Genomic DNA, 13616 nt, shown 5'->3' on the forward strand with positions numbered 1-13616 from the left:
AGACAAAACAAACCAACACAAAGAAAGGGAAAGGAGAAAAGAAACAAAAAAAAAGAAAAGAAATGAAGGAAAAGAGGGAGAGAGAAATTAGAACAGGAGCCTGGAAAGATCTTGAGGATGTTGCTCGCGCCGCCTGCCGGGAATTGAGTGTCTTGATGATCTTGAGGCCTTGTTCCTAGTGTCTTGACCCTGAGTACGCGCCAGAACCCCACATCTCCTCCCAGGTTGCAGTCTGTCCCTAGACTGCGCGCCATTCCTCGCCTACATGCTGTTGGACCAAAAAAGGAAAACCAAGACGGAGTGGCTCACAGAGTGGCATGTAATGTTTTGACGCGCGTAGAGAACCCTCGAGATGCATACACATGGGAGGACTTACTTTTGTCCTTGCCCCTTCTCACGGAAGTAGTACTTCTTAACCTGGTCAGCCGCAAATCGCCTCTTGAGCTCGGTGCCGTCCAACTTGGCTAAAATGTAGGAGCCTCCTTCAACTTGGCGGACAACACGGTAAGGCCCGTTTCACCTATTAGCAAACAACTGGCCTCACTGTATCTCCAGTGACCGATTATAGGCCATAACCATCTCGCCCGGCTCAAGTGCGTCGCGAAGCCTGTCAGAGCGCTTGTCCGCCCAGTATCTGACCGAATCATTTCGTGCTTCCATCATTTTGCGATAGGCAATGCCGCGGGTTTCTTCGCTGCGCTCGAGTTGCAGGGATCTAGCCACCAGAAGGTCCGCCGTAGTGCGCACTGATTCCCACTCGACACCGAGGTAAGACTCCATTTCCAAATCAATTGGCAAGACCGCTCGCTGCCCAAAGACCAACTCGTACGGCGCGTAGCCTGTTGTGCGCTTTGTTGAGACCCGGTCCGCAAAGAGGACCAGTGGAAGAAACTTGCGGCAATTTTTGCCGCTCTTGCTGGCTAATTTGACCAACGCTGCCTTCAAAGGTGCGTGCCCTTGCTTGACCATACCCTGTCCTTCCGGGTAATAAGGAGTGGAAACCCGATGTTGTCCCGGCAAAGCCCAAAGCATCTTGGCCAGCGCACCTCCGAATTCTGAACCGCCGTCCGTTGAATAGGCTTGAGCAGGGCCGTAACGCATCGTCCAATGCTCCTGAAGGAAAGAGGCCACCGCCTTGGAGGTCAAGTTGTTCAGAATTTTGGCTTCTACCCAGCCCGAAAAATCATTGCGTGCCACAATAAGGTACTTAGCTCTGCTGGCCTTCAAATGCACCGCATCCATGGCCACTCGACCAAAAACCGTTGATTCTCCAGTTGGGTAACGCTGCTCCAGAGGTCTTCGAAGACTGCGCCGCTGACAGGTGTCGCAACTCTGACACCAACGCGCCACGGATTGCTTCAAAGAGGGCCACCAAAAACGCTCAGAAACTCTTCGATAGGTCTCTGTCACCCCGCGGTGACCCAAATCCTTGTGTAGCTGCCGAAGGACTTCCTCTTGCTTCGACGGAATTGTGATGACTGTTCGCGGGAGAGGACTTCCTCTCTTCATGAGTCTTCCATTCTGAACAAAGAAATCCAACAACTTTCTCTTCAAAGCTCAGAACTCCTCGGCGGCCATCCCCTTGGGTTTAATCAAGTTGGTTAGAAACTGCTCCATTTGGCGCCAACAACCTTCCTGGTATCCCCTGTACTTGTCCATCCGAGCCGGAAAAGAGCACACCGGCCGGATCAAAGGGGCTCCCTCGTCAAAGTCTGAGGGAGGGTCGGATTCCTCGTCACCTTGTGGACGCCGTGACAAGCCGTCCGGCATAGTGAAAGATTTGCCGGGACAATGGACAACGTCAAAGGAGAACAGCTGTATGAAAGATACCCAACGCGTCATCGGCGCATTGGGCAAAATCGGAGCGTTGATCATTTGAACCAGGGACTGAGCGTCCCCCTGTAGCTCGAAATGCTGCCCCCACAATACCGTTTGAAGCTTCTTCAGTATCCGGGCGACGCCACATAGCTCAAGCTTTGCCTGCGAATATTGTGACTCCACACCCGAGAAGAGCAGAGACTCGTAAAGCACCGGACGATCCAGACCATTCAAGTCTTCCTGGGCAAGCACCGCGCCCGCGGCGTGAAAGCTAGAATCCACCGCGAGCTTGAGCTTCCCAGCATCCGGACCATAGTCAATCTTGACCAAAACAATGTCTTTCCCAACAATATTCTTGAGTTCCTGGAAGGCCTGCTCGCATTCCTCGGTCCAATGCCATTCTGAATCCTTGCGCGTCAGTTGGCGGAGGGGAAGGCAGATCTGAGACAATGATGGAATGAAAATTCGAACGTAGACGACGACACCCAGGAAACCTCGCACTTCGGTCGCGCTGACGGGAGTTGGCCATGACACAATCTTGTTGACTTTACTGACCACCATTTTCCTGCCCTCTTTACAAACCACGTGGCCCACAATTTCTAAAGCAGGAACGCAGGCCGCCAGCTTTGATGCAGAAACCGTCAGACCGGATTCCTCAATCCGAAAAAGAATGCGCTCTAGAACCTCGGCATACTCCCAAATGAAGCGCCGAATTCCACGATGCCAGGACAGAAGCTCGCCGCCGTAGTCAGATTTTGGGCCTTTGATTCCCCCATTGTTGATGAAGATGCCGGCATGCTCGGGGATCTCGTCTTGTAGTATCCAAACCATTTGCGCTTGGTAGACGGCTACTGAGTTTGTGGCTCCTTGGGGAAGTCGGGTCAACTGGAACCGACCTAGAGGCGTGTCGAAAGTAGTCAAAGGCCAAGAAATGGGGTGTAGTGCGCGCTCGTCGTAGCCGCCCATAATATCCCCAAGGCCGTAACACGCGCGGCCCGAGAAAGACTCAACAAATTCCTCTGTAGCCGGAGGAACCCCAGCGTCCCAAATCGTCACCTTATTCAGCGGTTGCAGATCATGTACTACCCTGAGTTTGCCGTTTCCTTTTAGAACACAGAAGACGGGGCTAGAGTAGCTTGACGTCGACTGTTTGTATAGACCATTTTGAACTCTTTCCCGGATGATGCGGATATACTCCTCAATCTTGGCGGCTGGAATTGGAATCTTTCCCTTCTGCCACGGTTCATGTTTGATGACGGGGATGATATAAGGGAGTCCGTAGGTCCCCTTCAGCAGTCCACGCTCATCCTCGGTGAAGGCAATGCAAGGTTGCGTTCCGCCAGGACGTTCTTGATCAAAGACAACTCGTCCGGGTAGAGCCAGCCCTCTGGGCCAAAGTTAACCACCAAAAGGCGCTCCTCCGTTACTCAACCCTTGGGTACAAACGTCCCGGCTAGAGAGTGAGATAAGCCTTGATACGGGTCGCGTGAAAGAGGCGGGCAGCGAAGCGGAGGGTTCAATTCCTGAGGCATTGGCTGATTCACCGGTTTGACCTTCTTGGCGACGGGTTTGTACTTGGCCGCCAACGCCAAGTAGCCACCCTCCTTCCATGATCGCACCAAGTCCACCTGCGCGCCGTACTGGAGCCCGCAATCCAGAAGAAGACATGTCTGATGCTCTCCCCAACTCCCGAATGCTGCCTTATCTGAAAATGAGAGTCCAGCCGGGAATTTTTCGCTCACGTATGTGGCACGGGGCAGGGTTTTCGACAATTGGGGAGCATCGCGCCTCAGAGGTGCATATTGGGAGGAACTTACTTTGTTACTCCCAATCCTCTGCCGTATCTCGGAATCCTGTTTACCGACTTGAACCTCTGTTCCCAAAGAAATTAGTTTACCCTTGTCTCGGAGGCCGTCATAAGACGTAAATAGTTTTCCCTCTTTGCGGAGGAGGAGTAGTTTAATCTCTTCGCGGAGACAATCGCGGATTGAATCTTGAGCCTTCTCCAGAGCTGAGAATTGAGAATTAACTGAGGGTTCCCGTGATGGGGCTGAGGCCTCCTTGACATGAAACGAGGATAGTTTATTCTCTTCTCGGAGACGGCGATCCGAGCTTGGAAGGTTGACAACACTGGGAAACAAACCGGGCGTGCAGGGGCGGCTCACAACGTGGCAAGTAATGTTTTGACGCGTGTAGAGATACCCTGGAGGTGCACTATGGATGGGACTTACTTCTGTCTCTCCTGTGCCCCGCGGCATATCCCTTTCCTTCCCTCTCGCGCCTCTCCTAGTGTACAACTGAGACTTGAAACTGAAATAAAACTGAAAGCTGATCTTCTTTTTGACGTTTTTGATTATCTGTAAATGTTTTTCGGATTTGCTGATTTGATGATTGGATGAAGAATTGAAAAGAAAATTGGGCCAATGATACTCTGAAAGATAAGTTGATTCGACGGCAAGAGTTTGAGCATCTAGATTAAAACTGCCGAGAACCGAACCAACTGTGCTCATAAAAAAGGATGTTCTTCCAAAGGATCCTTGGGGAACCGCGCCACATGAGTAAGCACAGCCTTACGACCATGACCCGGAAAATCACGCTCCCATCGTCCAGAGCCAGTCAAGCACAGCAAAACCTTGATGCTGCGGCCTGAAGCGTCCGGAACAATGAGCTTCTTGCCAGTTTGCAATGAGAACGCCAAAGTTGCCGCTACATCCATCAAGAACGGTCGACCGAGGATCAACGGCCCGTCCATTTTTGTAATCCAGAAATGACACGTCTTGACCAAAGTTTTGCTGATCCGTATCGGAACGTCTTCAGCCACTCCCATCAGCTCGCATGCTTGGTTGTTGATGCCGTAGACCGCCTGTAGAGGTAGTATATGTTGGTACACCTCACACCTGTGGATATAGCTCAACGGTAGAGCAACCCAGCATGCATCGGGGAGATGCGGGTTCGATTCCCCCTGTCCGCACTATTCCTTTTACTCGCTCTACACCGCCGATGTGAAATTCACTCGCAGACTTAGATTGAATTGATTAGCCATTGTATCCGAGATCAGATTAAGCTGTGAACCGGAGTCCACAAGAGGGGAAGCCAAAACTTCGTCGTTGCCAATGAAGCACGGAAGATGGCCCAGTGGGCACGAATAGAGGTTTGGATCCAACCCCAAATCGCGGTCGGAGACCTCGGCCAAAGTACCCGAGTTCACCTTTAGCTCCTCACTTCCCACCTCGACTCGACGCCTTGAAACCCACTTCTTCATGCCTTCAGCTATAGAGGGTGAAATAGCCATGAGTTTGGAGACAGTGATGTCCGGAACTTTCAAAATCAATATCTTTTTCAGCACGCCGTCCACCGCGTTTGGATGCTCGCGCGAAACCTCCCGTTCAAAGCGTACTTTTGGACTTGCGGGTTTTGTGGGTGGAGCTGAGACCAAAGGGGTGTCAGCCGCCAATTCAGAAGGATCTTCGCGCCCTGTACCTCGCTTGAACAGGATTTGCTCCTCATCCATGGCGCTCCTTTCCTCTGGAACCGGTGGAGTTGGAGCCCTTTGGAGGGGCCGCTTTGCGGCACTAGAAGGAACTGATGGAGCCTTAAAAGGTTTAGGGTCCTTGTGTCTCTTCCTTCCAGCGGGATCAGCCTCATGAACGCCCGAAAATGACTGTGACGACACGGCTGGGGGGTACCACGGTTGAAGCGACCCACAGCCGACCTTGAATCCTGGAGGCGATTCTACACTGGCTTGATTTGCCATCGGCCTAGAAGGTTGGAACGAGGCAACCACATGGCAAATAGGCCTACTCGAATCCCAAGGAATCAGCGCTCCGTTCGGAAGGAAGAAATTCGTGCCCTTCTGCTCGACTAGTTTGTCGTCCTTATCCTTCTGAAGTTCAAAACAACGAGCGGTCCCGTGTCCCTCACAATGGCAATAAAAGCATACCATTGGACCTCGAGGTCCTGAAGCCTGTGACGGACGCCCAGCCGCCCACTTCTGCTCTAGCTTTTGCTCAAAGGACTCAAACATCTTAACCACATTGTCCATATTTGGCGCCGGCCTAGCAGTCTGCGGAACATCCTTGAGGCGCTTATCCGCCCCCATCTTCTTCATCACCTCGTTGGCCTCCTTCAAAGTGGATGAGGCCACAGGTTTGACGGACTTCGTGTCTTCGAAAATTAGGGCTGTCTGTCTCCTCATTACCTCGTTGATCGCTGTTTTGAGGACCTCAAACTTGGGGAGCTTAAACCTCCTATCGACCGTAGTGATCATCGTATTATCCTTGAACAGCTGATCCCAAATTCTCTCCTGAACGGCAGACGAGAACAACTGATAGTAATTGTTACGAATCTCCTTGACAGATTCGACATGACCCTTCGCGATGAGATACGCTTGAATGGGCTCCCATTCTTTTTGGAGCTCCTGATATTCCGCGACCGAGGACACGCCTCCCCTAGCAATCCAGCCTTCCTTCAGATCTTGGATGTCCCGCGCCGTAAATCTCGCCAAATCGATCTCTCCCCAATACGACAACATTGAAGCCTTCAATTTAGGCCAGTTCGGCGGCTCGTAGCCTTCCAAGGTCTCGAGTACGTCGAGAAGCTCGTCGTCCACAAAGAAAAACAACTGCTCCGCCATATCCTGACCCGTCGCCTTATCCAGACGAGCCGCAATGTGATACTGCTGGAGAAAACGCTCTACATTGGTTCCATCGAACCTCAGCGTCTTCCTGTGCGGAGGCTTGATCTTGACAGGCTCGACGGTGACTGGGTCGGCCATGTTGATCTTGATGATCTTCAGACTGCGAGCAAAGAAAGAAAAGCAAACGACGGCGGCTCACAGCGTGGCAGGTAATGCTAACAACGGTGTGTAGAGAGCCCGGAGGTGCTACTATGGAGGGGACTTACTTTGACCCTCCTGTGCCCCGCTGGTAGCACAAACAAACGAAAAAAAGAAAAGAAATCCAATCGTCTTGCTCCTGAAACAAAGTTCCTGAAATGCCTTGAGACTGCTTGAGGTTCCAAATTCCCAATTTAATCACAAACAAAAGACAAAAGAAAGAATCAATCCAGCCTAAGACCACCAGTCCGTCTCGAAATCCTGAGGCGAGACTGTAAATCTTGAGGTCGCTGGTTCGATCCCGGCTCGGGGGACCAAATATGGACTCCTGTCAGGTCTGAGCTGAGGCAGTCTGTTGAGGGGAAGGTGCTGAGTGCTGCCCTTGTCGGTGGTCCTGCAAAGTATTTGGGTACGGGTCAAAAGATGTGATAGCGGTGGCGAGGGGATTTGTTGAGAGGGAACAAGGGAGTTGGAATACCCTCAGCGGTTTTGGTTGGGTAGAAAAGCTCGGAAAGAGGAAAGAAAAACGCTAAAAGAAGCCGGCGCGGTCGTCGGAGTATCAGGGGGTGATTAGATGAAGGGAGGAACTCAGAAGACTCGGGTACTCAAACTCAAAAGAAGATGCGGAAATGGATCGACACCATCCGGGATCAATAAACTCAGAAAACGTGATGATATCTTGTTCCTTATGGGGGGGAGACCAGAATACCATGCGGATCCCTCCTCCAAGTTCGGCTGAACTTGGAGTCAGGGCCGCGACATGCCGCGCGACGAGCCCTTGTGCCCGCCGCGCCCCTACAACTAAGATGAGCAGAGGAAGAAAGAGAACAACCAAAGAGACAAAAACCGAAAAAAAAGGTTGAGGAAACAAACAAAACCAAAACAAAACCGCCACCAACTCAACCATCCAACGCGCGCAAGGAAGAAACATAAAAAGAAAAACATATGTAACAAAATAATAAAAGAAAGAGAAATCAAAGACAAAACAAACCAACACAAAGAAAGGGAAAGGAGAAAAGAAAAGAAAGGAAGGAAAAGAGGGAGAGAGAAATTAGAACAGGAGCCTGGAAAGATCTTGAGGATGTTGCTCGCGCCGCCCGCCGGGTATTGAAGGTCTTGATGATCTTGAGGCCTTGTTCCTAGTGTCTTGACCCTGAGTAGGCGCCAGAACCCCACAGCGTACAATAGGGTGACAAATCAGGCACTTTTTGTACCAGAGGGGAATTTCTGACGAGTGAATGAGGGTAAAATTTAAGAAAAAATTAGTGTACATGCCCTGATGGAATATGATTTGTCACCCTGTTGTACGCGTGCACAATAGGGTGACAAATCACAGACCAATCTTGTGTGTGATTTGTCACTCTTATATTGTACTAGGGTGACAAATCACACACTTTTCAGACCAGAGGTACATGTCCAGCTGAATTGTTTGCAAAACGTGTCATCCTCATTTACTCGGCAAAAATTCCCCTCTGGTGTGAAAAGTTTGTAATTTGTCACCCAATTGTACGCGCGTACAATAGGGTGACAAATCAGGCACTTTTCATAACAGAGGGGGATTTCTGACGAGTGAATGAGGGTAAAATTTAAGAAAAAATTAGTGTACATGCCCTGATGGAATATGATTTGTCACCCTGTTGTACGCGCGCACAATAGGGTGACAAATCACAGACCAATCACACATTTTTTTAGAACAGAGGGGCATTTGCAGCTGAGTGATTTATGAACTGTGTCACCCTGGTGTACCCAGCCAAAATAAAGTTCTCCTGCTCTTGTGCAAATATTAAAACATTTTGCACTTCTGATATTTTCTTTATCCAAATCTACACAGTTGTGTTTCAGACATGATATATATTTGATGAAGGCAGTTCACCCCAATGTAAAAAAAAATTGGATATGCAAGAGCTACCTGATTTTGAAATGAAGAACTTAAGTTAGGATTAACATGAACTTGGCTTCAAGATGAATTCAACAGAGTTGAATGATAGTTCACGTCCAAGGGTTACATATCACTCCAAATCAGATTGGTCTATAGTTCTTGCCCAGTAATTTAACAATTCAACATCACATTGTAAGGACTTCTGCCACAGTTCAGACAAAAGCTAACCTCAAATTCAGCTGTGGCACTCCCTGGTGAGTGCCCCCAAACCTTCCCTGGTGTAATTACCCCTGTATGACAGCTCATGCAGTCTACTTTCACCTTATGCATGCATTATAATGTTCTGTTGTATATTCTGAAATCATGTATGCACCCCCGGCATGTTTAGAATGTTTTGCTGTATATTCTGACACCATTCATGCGCCCCTGAGGGGTCATGACATCATTTGTATCTACTACCACCAGCTAAAATCCCTCACCCTGTTGTCTAGATTAGCTGAAACCCTAACCCACAAGCCCCCTCTGGGGCTCCACTTTTGTCTATAAAAGGAGCTCTCTCCACCCCTAGTGGTCTACTCCCCAGTTCCTCACCCAGAACTCACAAGTCACCCAACACTCATCCACACTCAAATCCTAAAACCCTTATAACAGGAATTCAAACCTTATAATAAAGGAATTCAACCCTTATAAAAAATAATTAAAACACTTCCACGTTGCCAGTCAAACAGATTTCATCTGGAACAGACCAGACCTATCACTTAATAAAACATGCCAAGCTTGTTGACTGATGACAGAAGGGCAGAGCTTGCAACTCCATCATACCCTTTGAAATTCAGCAAAAGGGTTTCATTACCGCTTTTGAGTCTTACAACGGTCAAAGGTGCATGGTAGCCTGCCATGGGTTAGTGTTGGGCTACTTCACCAGTGACTCCGATTTCTGCTTGACAGGTTGGAGTTTGCCCTCATCAGTGCTGGTACTTTCACAAGGTTAGTGTGCGTACTCATGTGATGGTCTGATAGCCATATCAGTGAGAGGTGTTGAGATGAAAAAGCTAAAGAACCACAGGACTGTGGAGCTGAAGCATCTTGGAAATGGAAAAATGGTGTCTCACAAAGGCACTGTACACGCAAGCTTATCTTGTTTTTCTGTTGAGCTGAGGTTCTCATCAGAAGTGTTTGAGCTCTTGGGGACCAGTTCACTATGTATCACCTTCAAATACATGTTTGAGTGTACAGAAAAAACAAAGGCCAATACTACAGAGGTGTGCACCAAGATATTCAGAGTTGCTGTTGGTGTGGTATTGGCCCCTAATATGGTCCAAAGGTTGTTGGAATTTGAACTTGTTCTTGCTCTCCAGTATTTCCTCTCTGTCTATCACTAGACTGTTGCATGTCTTTCACAGCCCATTTATGCATGTATTTCTTTCCTATTCACTATGAGTCTTCAAACATGTGCCCACAACTTGACCATCTTGTAGTTAGTCTATTTAAAAACCTCAGACTTCATAGGAATCAGATCATCAGTCTTGACCAGCTTGATCCCTTGTGTGCACTTCATGAGCCCGCACATTGTTCTTACCTACAAAGGCACTTAAGCCCCTTCAAAGTAAGCCTCAGCTCCTTTTCAGACTTGTTGTCTGCTATTGGCTAAACCAAGATTTTTCCCTCCGCTTGCTTTGCTCCCCTCTGGCTTTAATTTTTTCAAAGGTTGTGCATGTTGTGGTGCAATAGTACAAAGTCCAAGTCAATTCAGATAGCTGTACAATCTTCTAGATCACACCGTGTTATAGTGGATATAGGGTTGGGAGATGGCCAGTGCCTAGGACTACACCTGCTGCTGTGCATTTCCCCAAAATTTTGAAATTTGTTCATAAAAGCTTTAAATTGGGATCCAAAGTTTAGTGAAATTCAATTGTGAACCCCCCTAATAAGAGTAAAACCACGATATAGTGGGGCTAATACTGTAGAGTGAACAAGTGTTGTACTGTTATGGGGTAAGCTGAGTGCAAGTAGTTTGCTGAGAGAAATGACAACTAGGGGGAGGAGAGCCTCCTTGAATAGAAAAGAGTCAGACATTTTAGCTGCAGGGGAACAAGAGAATGAGGGATTTCAGCTGGTGGTTGACAGGTCACATGAGGTAATGATGTCATATGAGGGAATTTAGCTAGCTTGGACTGTAAAATGATGTCATGGTCACATGCTGCCATCCTGTCATGATTTCATCTGCAAGCTGCATGAGGGGTTTTTGCTAGCTTGACACCTGCATGATCCTGCATGATGTCATCTGTCAACTGTCACTCTTCAGCCCCTATTGCATTAGTCAGCATGTGCCTGCATAATACTGCAAAAGACTACATAAGACTGCATAAGAGTGCATAAGAGTGTATCAAGTGTGCATAACACTGCATGACATTGCATGACATTGCATTAAATTGTATGACACTGTATGACACTGCATGACACTGCATGAAATGTGCATAACACAATGTGATGAGTGCAGCTGATGAGGTAATGTATATGTAAAGGGTAGACATGTTGTCAGAGTGGTCCATGTAACAGATTACATGGCCCCTGGGTAAGTGTTGTTTATATAACAGATTACATGACCTGAGTATGGTGTTTGTGTGTATGTAACTGACTGATTGTGTCTTGAAGGGGTTGTAACTTCTGATCCAGAGGGGTCTAAGGTGTGTTGTCCATGGTGTTGTGTAGCTTTGGCCATAGAATCCAGTGGTGCTGCCATATTGGGTGATTTGTGAGTGTACAGTGGGTAGACAATTGTATCCACCACACTTTTTTGGGCTCTAGAATCTCCACCCACCAACTCCAAGTCATTTCTTTTGATGAGATTTTTCAAAATAGGCTTCAAAAGATGAATATGAAAGAAATATGAAAAAACAAAGTTGTGACTTTTCAATTTTTTTTGGAAAAAAGCAAGTTTTTCTTGCACACTTAATTCTTTTTTTCAGAGAAAGGTGAATAGACAGAAGGCAAGAATGGAACATGAAAAAAATGATAATAAATGAAAAAAATGTGACCCAAAAAAGGTTCAGCTTGGTGGGTGGACACTCTGCAGTCAAAATGGGGGTATTACAGTGCCAGAATGTCAGGTATTCTGGTAAATGACTCACTCACATCTTTTAACCCACATAAAATCAGTTTTCTTCTCAATTTTTACTTATCTATATTCATTTCAGGTATTATACTATCATTCCTCAACCTTCAAAATTTTCTCAGAAAAATATTTCAGTTTTTGGTTTTCTTTTTTGATTTTTGTAAATCACATAATTTTGTATTTATTTTTTCATATTTGTGCTTTAAAGACTGTTTTGAACCATCTTACCAATAACAGTGACTTGAAGTTGGTTGGTTGAGTTTCTATGGTCCAAAAATGGTGTGGTGTATACAATTGTCTACCCACTGTACACATGAGAAAGAAGAAAATTTTGAAATAGGCTAGATGGGTAACCATGAAGCATACCACAACAGCAACATCAACTCCAACTAACAATTGACTCCAGAAGCTCCAATTCTGCTTCTTTTTTTTCAAGTGTACCCTTCAGTGTCCACCAATTTGATAAATAACAAGCCATTACCTGTTGTTAACATAGCAATTCATAAATGTATGATTTCTGCTTTTCCTTCCCTGGCCCTAGAAGCACAGATACCTGGGAATACCGGCAGGCATGTTTGACCCCGCCCATGGACCATACCTGGTGTTCCTGCTGGGAAGGTTCACCTTGGGCAACATTGCGGAGCCCTGCCCCGCGGGTTCCAGCGCTAGTTCAAGAGCCTCAAGATCCAATATACTGCTTCCTCATCCTGCAATCTACCATCTTGGATCCAGAACCCCCAGATCCCATCTTCCTCTCCTAAAACTTGCCCATAACAGCAGTTACACTGGAGTACACTGCATGTCAACTGCTGAAACTCTCTAGAGTGTTTCTTGTAATGATGAAGTTTGACTCTGATGATCAACAAGGGATAACAAAAACAGCAACTTTCAAAAAAAATGAAAAAGTTACAATGCCAAAGTTGAAAAGTTGAGAAGGGTATTAAGACAGCAAGATGCAGGCCATCATCTCCGCTCAAAAAAAAAATCAAGGTTCTCCGAGTTTGTGAGGTGTAGTGCGGAAAGAGAGTGCTCTACACCAAAACAGTTTCCTGCTCTTCTCGCCCAAAGCTGTCATCACCCAAGTCCCTCCTGCCAATGGTACACGATGGGGTTGCACATGCGGCACGCGATTGAACCTCCATTCTTTCTCTACATCATTTATCGGGGTATCACCGGGCGGAAAAATCACCACTTGGCCAAAGGGCCCGTGATACTGCCACGAGCACGGTACTATCTATTGCTGGACTACATATCTCGTCGTAGGAGACGTGTCGATGACCAACTCCGGCAGCTCACCACAGCAAACTGTTCCGGTCAAACGTATCAAAGTCTCACCCGCTGGCGGCGAAGCCGGACCCCTCCCGGAGCGTTCTCCGTCGTCCCGTGGACCCTCCATTCGAAGATCAAGCTCGGCTCCGAGGAGTTGGTAATCGGGCTACATACATATTTATGTTCTGGGCAGGTCAGGTCAGGTTCCTTTTGTACAGTTGCAAATTTGATAAACATTCCGGTCGTTGAACGTTCACATCGCGAAAAGAAAAGAACCAAACAGAGCTAACGAGCGAACGGGCTAACGAGAGTGTATATGAGTGTGATGTGACCGAACCCTTCGACTCTGCTGTTCACCCTTGTTCACTCATGAAGCAAATCTGTCCTAGTACTCAACAACCTGACTTCGCATTTCGAAAAGCGACATGTATTGGACGGTTGAGTTCCGAGAGTTAATCCTCTCTGGGAGCACGCCTAGGCAAGCACGGGAGAGTGGAAATCTATAAACCTCGGCTGCAATCGGTCAGATAGGAACATGTTCGCAACTTGGCAAGCTTGGCATGTATGTAGCGGTGAACCTTTCAAGCATTCATTGGCACTGCTTCAACTTTCAACTCAGCAAGTAAGTAAGCAGGAAATATACCTCTCGTCACATCCCCTGTTCCCATTCTCGCTGTGCATCGAAGACCCCCCGCCTGCAA

This window comes from Puccinia triticina, chromosome 1A (assembly GCF_026914185.1).
Source record: "Puccinia triticina chromosome 1A, complete sequence".
Classification (NCBI taxonomy): Eukaryota; Fungi; Basidiomycota; class Pucciniomycetes; order Pucciniales; family Pucciniaceae; genus Puccinia; species Puccinia triticina.